Source organism: Zea mays, chromosome 4 (genome assembly GCF_902167145.1).
Source record: "Zea mays cultivar B73 chromosome 4, Zm-B73-REFERENCE-NAM-5.0, whole genome shotgun sequence".
Taxonomy (NCBI): domain Eukaryota; kingdom Viridiplantae; phylum Streptophyta; class Magnoliopsida; order Poales; family Poaceae; genus Zea; species Zea mays.
The window spans coordinates 245,009,538-245,019,605 of record NC_050099.1 but is presented as its reverse complement, the minus strand read 5'-3'; positions in this window follow the sequence as shown (position 1 = coordinate 245,019,605).

Sequence of the window (10,068 nt, the reverse complement as noted above, 5' to 3'; positions counted from 1 at the left end):
TTTTCTCCCCCTTTGGCATCAAGCACCAAAACGGGATGAATCTTGGCCCCAGAACCCCATTGCCTCACCAAAATCTTCAATAAGAATACAAAGGCAATAAGAGTACATGAGATGAACTTGGAATAAGTTACCCTCTCATCGGAGTGCAGTGGAAGTCTTTCATGGTCCAAGTCCATCTTTTCCCTTTCAAACCTCCTTTGAGACTAAAACAAGCAAACTCAAGCACATGGTTAGTCTCAAAGGGTCAAGTTGTAGCACAGCCCCCCCTAAATATGTGCATCATTTGCAAAAAGGACTTGTGAGGTCCGGGGAGTGTTTGTACAACTTGAGCACCATAAGTAAGCAACGAAATGTGTAAGGAACATGATCAAGGGCATAAACACATGTATGCTATAAATCAATCCAAGTTCCGCGAATCTAAGATATTTAGCTCACTACGCAACCTGCAAAAGGTCTTCTCATCTAGAGGCTTGGTAAAGATATCGGCTAGCTGGTTCTCGGTGCTAACATGAAACACTTCGATATCTCCCTTTTGCTGGTGGTCTCTCAAAAAGTGATGCCGGATGTCTATGTGCTTTGTGCGGCTGTGTTCAACAGGATTTTCCGCCATGCGGATAGCACTCTCATTATCACATAGGAGTGGGACTTTGCTCAGATTGTAGCCGAAGTCCCTGAGGGTTTGCCTCATCCAAAGTAGTTGCGCGCAACACTGTCCTGCGGCAACATACTCGGCCTCAGCGGTGGATAGGGCAACGGAGGTTTGTTTCTTAGAATTCCATGACACCAGGGACCTTCCTAAGAATTGGCACGTCCCCGATGTACTCTTCCTATCGACCTTACATCCAGCATAGTCGGAATCTGAATACCCAATTAGGTCAAAGGTAGACCCCTTTGGATACCAGAGCCCGAAGCAAGGCGTAGCAACTAAATATCTAAGGATTCGCTTCACTGCCACTAAGTGACACTCCTTAGGATCGGATTGAAATCTAGCACACATGCATACGCTAAGCATAATATCCGCTCTACTAGCACAAAAGTAAAGTAATGACCCTATCATTGACCGGTATGCCTTTTGATCAACGGACTTACCTCCTTTGTTGAGATCAGTGTGTCCGTCGGTCCCCATCGGAGTCTTTGCGGGCTTGGCATCCTTTATCCCAAACCGCTTCAGCAAGTCTTGCGTGTACTTCATTTGAGAGATGAAGGTGCCATCCTTGAGTTGCTTCACTTGGAACCCAAGGAAGTAGTTCAACTCGCCCATCATTGACATCTCGAATTTCTGCGTCATCACCCTGCTAAACTCTTCACAAGACTTTTTATTAGTAGAACCAAATATTATGTCATCGACATAAATTTGGCACACAAAAAGATCACCATCACAAGTCTTAGTGAAAAGAGTTGGATCGGCTTTCCCAACCTTGAAAGCATTGGTAATTAAGAAATCTCTAAGGCATTCATACCATGCTCTTGGGGCTTGCTTAAGTCCATAGAGCGCCTTAGAGAGCTTACACACGTGGTCGGGGTACCGTTCATCCTCGAAGCCAGGGGGTTGCTCCACGTACACCTCCTCCTTGATTGGCCCGTTGAGGAAAGCGCTCTTCACATCCATTTGGAACAACCTGAAAGAATGGTGAGCGGCATATGCTAGCAAAATACGAATGGACTCTAGCCTAGCCACAGGAGCAAAAGTCTCCTCAAAGTCCAAACCCGCGACTTGGGCATAACCTTTTGCCACAAGTCGAGCCTTGTTCCTTGTCACCACTCCGTGCTCGTCTTGTTTGTTGCGGAACACCCACTTGGTTCCCACAACATTTTGCTTAGGACGAGGCACCAGCGTCCAAACTTCATTCCTCTTGAAGTTGATGAGCTCCTCTTGCATGGCCAACACCCAGTCCGGATCTAGCAAGGCCTCTTCTACCCTGAAAGGCTCAATAGAAGAGACAAAAGAGTAATGCTCACAAAAATTAACTAATCGAGATCGAGTAGTTACTCCCTTGCTAATATCACCCAGAATTTGATCGACGGGATGATCCCTTTGAATCATTGCTCGAACTTGGGTTGGAGGTGCCGGTTGCGCTTCTTCCTCCATTACATGATCATCTTGTGCTCCCCCTTGATCGCACGTCTCCTGTTCATCGTCTTGAGTTGGGGGATGCACCATAGTTGAGGAAGAAGGTTGATCTCGCTCATTTTGTTCCTGTGGCCGCACCTCTCCAATCGCCATGGTGCGTATTGCGGCCGTTGGAACGTCTTCTTCATCTATATCATCAAGATCAACAACTTGCTCTCTTGGAGAGCCATTAGTCTCATCAAATACAACGTCGCTAGAGACTTCAACCAAACTCGATGATTTGTTGAAGACTCTATACGCCTTTGTATTTGAATCAAAACCTAACAAAAACCCTTCTACAGCTTTGGGAGCAAATTTTGAATTCCTACCCTTCTTCACTAGAATGTAGCATTTACTCCCAAATACACGAAAGTACGATAAATTGGGTTTGTTACCGGTTAGCAGCTCATACGACGTCTTCTTGAGGAGGCGGTGAAGGTAGACCCTGTTGATGGCGTGGCAAGCCGTGTTCATAGCTTCCGACCAAAAACGCTCGGGGGTCTTGAATTCTCCAAGCATCGTCCTCGTCATATCGATTAGTGTCCTGTTCTTCCTCTCTACCACACCATTTTGCTGTGGTGTGTAGGGAGCGGAGAACTCGTGCTTGATCCCTTCCTCCTCAAGGAACTCCACTTGAAGGTTCTTGAACTCGGACCCGTTGTCACTCCTTACCTTCTTCACCTTGAGCTCAAACTCGTTTTGAGCTCTCCTTAGGAAGCGCTTGAGGGTTCCTTGGGTCTCAGACTTATCCTGTAAAAAAAATACCCAAGTGAAGCGGGAAAAGTCATCCACAATAACTAAACCATACTTACTTCCCCCTATGCTTAGATAAGCGACGGGTCCGAAGAGGTCCATATGTAGCAGCTCCAGGGGCCTTGATGTGGTCATCACATTCTTGTTGTGATGTGCTCCTCCCACCTGTTTACCTGCTTGACATGCTGCACAAGGTCTATCTTTTTCGAATTGCACGTTAGTTAAACCTATCACATGTTCTCCCTTTAAAAGCTTGTGAAGGTTCTTCATCCCCACATGTGCTAAGCGGCGATGCCACAGCCAGCCCATGCTAGTCTTAGCTATTAAGCATTCATCTAGACCGGCCTTCTCTTTTGCAAAATCAACTAAGTAAAGTTTGTCGTCTAATACACCCTTAAAAGCTAGTGAACCATCACTTCTTCTAAAGACAGACACATCAATGTTTGTAAATAAACATTTGTATCTCATATTGCATAATTGACTAACAGATAGTAAATTATATCCGAGAGACTCAACTAAAAACACATTAGAAATAGAGTGCTCATTTGAGATTGCAATTTTACCTAACCCTTTTACCTTGCCTTGGTTCCCATCACCGAATATTATTGAATCTTGGGAATCCTTGTTCTTGATGTAGGAGGTAAACATCTTCTTCTCCCCCGTCATATGGTTTGTGCATCCGCTGTCAATAATCCAGCTTGAACCCCCGGATGCATAAACCTGCAAGGCAAATTTAGGCTTGGGACTTAGGTACCCAACTCTTGTTGGGTCCTACAAGGTTAGTCACAATTGTCTTAGGGGCCCAAATGCAAGTTTTATCTCCCTTGCATTTTGCCCCTAATTTCCTAGCAATCACCTTTCTATCCTTTCTACAAATTGCAAATGAAGCATCACAAGCATGATAAATTGTAGAAGGTTCATAAACTTTTCTAGGAATATTGACAACATTTCTCCTAGGCATATGATGAACAATATTTCTTCTAAACACATTTCTACCATGCATATAGGAAGAATTAGAAGCAAACATGGCATGAGAGTCAAAAGCATTATAAGCATTACAACTCCTATCATCATGAACATTTCCAGAAAATTTTCTATCATGGTACATGAAGGCATGGTTCTTTTTAGCATTACTTGCCATAGGGGCCTTCCCTTTCTCCTTTGTGGAGATGGAAGCCTTATGGTTTGTTAAGTTCTTGGCTTCCCTTTTGAAGCCAAGCCCATCCTTAATTGAGGGGTGTCTACCAACCGTGTAGGCATCCCTAGCAAATTTTAGTTTATCGAACTCACTTTTGCTAGCCTTAAGTTGGGCATTAAGACTAGCCATTTCATCATTTAACTTTGCAATAGAAGCTATGTGTTCACTACAAGCATCAATATCAAAATCTTTACATCTATTGCAAATAACAACATTTTCTACACAAGTTTTTGATTTACTAGCTATTTCTAACTTAGCATTCAAATCATCATTAATGCTCCTTAAGCTAGAAATTGTCTCATGGCAAGAAGATAATTCACAAGAAAGCATTTCATTTCTCTTAACTTCTAAGGCATGAGATTTTTGTGCTTCTACAAATTTGTCATGTTCTTCATACAACAAGTCCTCTTGTTTTTCTAAAAGCCTATTCTTATCATTCAAGGCATCAATTAGTTCATTAATTTTATCTACTTTGGTTCTATCTAGGCCCTTAAATAGACATGAATAATCTATTTCATCCTCATCACTAGATTCGTCCTCACTTGAAGAAGCATAAGTAGAGTTTCTAGTACATACCTTCTTCTCCCTTGCCATAAGGCATGTGTGACGCTCGTTGGAGAAGAGGAATGACTTGTTGAAGGCGGTGGCGGCGAGTCCCTCATTGTCGGAGTCGGAAGAGGAGCAATCCGAATCCCACTCCTTGCCTAGATGCGCCTCGCCCTTTGCCTTCTTATAGTTCTTCTTCTTCTCCCTCTTGTTCCCTTGATCTTGATCACTATCATTGTCGGGACAGTTAGCAATAAAATGACCAAGCTTACCACATTTGAAGCATGAGCGCTTCCCCTTTGTCTTGGTCTTGCTTGGCTGCCCCTTGCGACCTTTTAGCGCCGTCTTGAATCTTTTGATGATGAGAGCCATCTCTTCATCATTAAGTCCGGCCGCCTCTATTTGTGCCACCTTGCTAGGTAGCGTATCCTTGCTTCTTGTTGCCTTGAGAGCAAGTGGTTGAGGCTCATTGATTGGACCATTCAATGCGTCGTCCACGTATCTTGCTTCCTTAATCATCATCCGCCCGCTCACGAACTTTCCAAGTATCTCCTCGGGCGTCATCTTGGTGTACCTAGGATTCTCACGAATATTGTTTACAAGATGAGGATCAAGGACAGTAAAAGACCTTAGCATTAGGCGGACGATGTCGTGGTCCGTCCATCGTGTGCTTCCATAGCTTCTTATCTTGTTGACAAGGGTCTTTAGCCGGTTGTATGTTTGAGTTGGCTCTTCTCCCCTTATCATAGCGAATCTCCCGAGTTCGCCTTCCACCAACTCCATCTTGGTGAGCATTGTGACATCATTCCCCTCATGAGAGATCTTGAGGGTGTCCCAAATTTGCTTGGCATTATCCAAGCCGCTCACTTTGTGGTATTCATCCCTGCACAAGGAAGCTAGAAGAACAGTAGTAGCTTGTGCATTTTTATGAATTTGCTCATTGATAAACATGGGACTATCACTACTATCAAAATGCATTCCATTTTCAACTATCTCCCATATGCTTGGATGGAGAGAGAACAAATGACTACGCATTTTGTGACTCCAAAATCCGTAGTCTTCTCCATCAAAGTGAGGAGGTTTACCAAGTGGAATGGATAATAAATGAGCATTTGTACTATGCGGAATACGAGAGTAGTCAAAAGAAAAGTTTGAATTAACCGGTTTCCTTCTCTCGCAATCGTTGTCGTCGTTGTCCTTTTGGGAAGAAGTGGACTCATCGCTGTCGTCGTAGTAGACGATCTCCTTGATGCGTCTTGTCTTCTTCTTCTTCCCATCTTTGCGTCTGTGGCCCGAGCCCGAGTCGTTAGGCTTGTCATCCTTTGGCTCGTTGACGAAGGACTCCTTCTCCTTGTCGTTGATCACGATTCCCTTCCCTTTAGGATCCATCTCTTCGGGCGGTTAGTCCCTTTCTTGAAGAGAACAGCTCTGATACCAATTGAGAGCACCTAGAGGGGGGGTGAATAGGTGATCCTGTAAAACTTGAAACTTAAGCCACAAAAACTTGGTTAAGTGTTAGCACAATAATGCCAAGTGGCTAGAGAGGAGTCTCACAAAACACGATAACCACAAAGATATCAATCACAGAGATGGCACACTGGTTTATCCCGTGGTTTGGCCAAGACCAACGCTTGCCTACTCCACGTTGTGGCGTCCCAACGGACGAGGGTTGCAATCAACCCCTCTCAAGCGGTCCAAAGACCCACTTGAATACCACAGTGTTTTGCTTTGCTTTTCTTAATCCCGTTTGCGAGGAATCTCCACAACTTGGAGCCTCTCGCCCTTACACTTTTGATGTTCACAAAGAATCACGGAGTAAGGGAGGGATGAGCAACTCACACAAGACACAAAGATCACAGCAAATACGCACACACAAGACCCAGACTTGAGCTCAAAAGACTAGCACACTAGAACGGGGCTCAAATCACTAGAATGGCGAACAAATGCGCAAGAATGATGTGTGAGTGATCAGTAGTGCTCAAAGGATGCTTGATGTTCTCCTCCATGCGCCTAGGGGTCCCTTTTATAGCCCCAAGGCAGCTAGGAGCCGTTGAGAGCAATTTGGGAAGGCAATTCTTGCCTTCTGTCGTCTGGCGCACCGGACAGTCCGGTGCACACCGGACACTGTCCGGTGCCCGATTTCTTTCCTTAACTGGCGCAGCCGACCGTTGGCAGCCAGAGAGCCGTTGGCGCACCGGACATGTCCGGTGCACACCGGACAGTCCGGTGCCCCCTTCTAGCCGTTGGCTCGGCCACGTGTCCCGCGCAGATCACGCGGCCGACCGTTGGCCCGGCCGACCGATGGCTCACCGGACAGTCCGGTGCACACCGGACAGTCCGGTGAATTATAGTCGTACGTCGCAGTGAATTCCCGAGAGCGTCCAGTTCGCTCGAGCCAGCCTGGCGCACCGGACACTGTCCGGTGCACCACCGGACAGTCCGGTGCTCCCAGACTGAGCAGAGTCTTGGCTGCTCAAGCCAAGACAATTCCAATTCGATTTTTCCTGTTTCCAGCACTTAGACACAATACATTAGTCTCTAAAACAATGTACTAAGTCTGAGAAACATACCTTTATCCTTGATTTGTACTTTGTCCACAATTTTACACTTAGGCACTTGTGTTGGACACTAAATCACCAAAATACTTAGAAATGGCCCAAGGGCACATTTCCCTTTCACCTGCGCGCCCCTGGCACCCACCCCCCCATGCGCCCCCTTCTCTCTCTCTCATTTGGATCTCCCGCGCAACAACCTCCCCTCTCCCTCTTCCACCTCTCTCTCCCCGTGGTCCCCTAGGATTTGGAGACGGCGATCACCGGATTTTGGACCCCGAGGTGAGCTCCCCTCCCCTTCTCCTCTCTCTCTCTCTCCCTCCTCTTCTTCCTCCCCCGCGCGCGCCCCTCTTTTTTTTCCCTGCTCGCGCGTGCCCCTGCCCTTCCCCGCTCGCCGGCGGCGCGGCCGGCCCCGCCCGCCCCCATCCGCGGCCGGCCCCGCCCCTCCCCGGCCCCGCGGCGGCGCTCCCCGCCCCCTGCCCGCCCGCGGCGGCGCCCCCCGCCCCGCCCCTCCCCCGGCCCGCGGCGGCGCTTCCCCGCCCCCTACCCGCACGCGGCGGCGCCCCCGCCCCTGCCCGGCCCCGCGGCGGCGATCCCGCCCCTCCCCGGCCCGCGGCGGCGATCCCGCCCGCCCCTGCTCGCCGGTGCGCGGTCCCCGGCGCGGCCCCGGTGGCTCGGCCCCGGTGCGGCCCCCGCCCCCTGCTCGCCCGGCTCGGCCCCGGCGCGGCCCCTGCCCCAGCGCGGCCTCGACCCCCCTGCGCGCGTCGTCCTGGCCCTCGGCGTGGCCTCGCGCTCCCCGTTTGCCGCTAGCGCATCCCCGCGTGCGCAACCCGCGCTCGCTGCGATTATTTTTGGTTGGTAGTTAATGTCAAACTCCGTTAGTTAGCGTGCTGCGTCGCGGGCTTCCCCGCGCGACGGATTTGTCTAATTTCAGGTTCTATCTATGTGTTGCGCCGTGCGCTTCGTCGCGCGACGATCCATTTTAATTTCAGGTTGTTTAAGGTGTAACGTCGCGCGCGTATTCACGCGACGTTCCACTTTGGACTCAGTTTAGTCGACGTATGCCGTCGTGCGTTTCGTCGCGCGACGCTTAACGTCTCTTCATAACTAAGGCGAAGTGCCTCGTTGCGTGCTCGGTCGCGCGATGAGTCGTTAACTTCTTAATTTGTTTTAGAGTGCTATGTCGCGCGTCTCGCCGCGCGACAATCCTTTTTTTTATCTTCACCTGCTTATAATGATTAGACATGAAACTTGACTTTACTTTACGCTAAACATAGTGTCTACATTAAATTTCCTTCCATTAAGCGAGTGGGTAATTTATAATCATGTAACGTGACCGTTTCTCGACTGTCTTGTTCTCTTTCTCTCTTAATTGTAACTGCGAGCCCGCATGGAACGTCTGTTTACTTACTGCATTCTATTGTATGGTGTACTGTTCTTTTGTATTAAATGTGTGGATATATGTGTGTTTGCGCTCGCATAGAGGACAATCCGGTCGGAGAACCCGAAGAACTCGCAGGAGAAGCCCCTGAGCAGCAGTCGGTTGGTGGAGGCAAGTGTCCCTTGACCTATCTCTGTCCTATTCATTCTTTAATTCACCTCCCGCATTACACATTTATGCCTAAGGATTGACTAGTTTTGATATCCATGTCCTTGTTTACCTATTTGGGTTGGATTATTATTGTTTAGCTTTATGCTATTGCTCAAACTCTAATCAATGAACATGATGAGTTTATCTATGATACGCTGTTTTCCCTCTTCTTATTATGATGTTATACTTGTGGCCTTTAAGGGGGCTCGAGCGGTTTCTCGAGTGCCTCTCCGTAAGGACCTGTTCTATGGATGTCCGCCCGGGAAAACAGTGCAACCATGAGGGTGGAATGGGGTGCCCTTAGCTGAATAGTTAGAGGATCCGGGGTGTAGTTCGCTTAGCCGTCGTGCCGTCAATGGGGCTCGGTGTATGCGGCTCGATCTGCCAAGTTTGGGTTCGCCCCTTGGGGAGGAGTGCGGTGCATTTAGGAAACCTAACGGGCGACTACAGCCCCGGGGAATCTTTGTAAAGGCTACGTAGTGATGCCCTGCTGGGTCACCTTGGTAGTGATCAATGGAGAGTCATGATCTCCGGGCAGAAAGGGGATCACGGCTTGTGGGTAAAGTGCACAACCTCTGCAGAGTGTTTGAAAAACTGATATATCAGCCGTGCTCACGGTTATGAGCGGCCAAGGGAGCTCCAGTGATTAGTGGTACTTGATCAGACACACTTTGGTTTACAGGTGGCTATGAGATCGATGGTTCTGATTATGACTATGGTGCTGGTAAGTGGTATTCTTTCCGTTTGGAAAGGGTACATCGGGCTAATAACTTGGGTTAATGCTAAAACCTGGCTTTCTATTAGTAAATAATAATCTGACCAACTAAAAGCAACTTCTTGACTTATCCCCACATAAAGCTAGTCCACTACAGCCAAACAGGATACTTGCTGAGTATGTTGATGTGTACTCATCCTTGCTCTACACACCAAACCCCCCCATCCCCAGGTTGTCAGCATTGCAACCACTGCTCAGGCGAAGATGAAGTTGTGGAAGGAGACTTTCAGGAGTTCCAAGACTACGACGAGTTCTAGGCATGGGTTAGCGGCAAGCCCCAGTCGGCTGCCTGTGAAGGCCGTGTTATCTACGTTTCGTTTTCGCACTTTGATTTATTGTAAGGACTATATGGACGTCTCAGACGTATGATGTAATCGACTATTATTTCCCTTTTAATACTATTTTGAGCACTGTGTGATGATGTCCATGTTATGTAACTGCTGTGTACGTGAATTACTGATCCTGGCACGTACATGGTTCGCATTCGGTTTGCCTTCTAAAATCGGGTGTGACATAAGTGGTATCAAAGCCGTGCTGACTGTA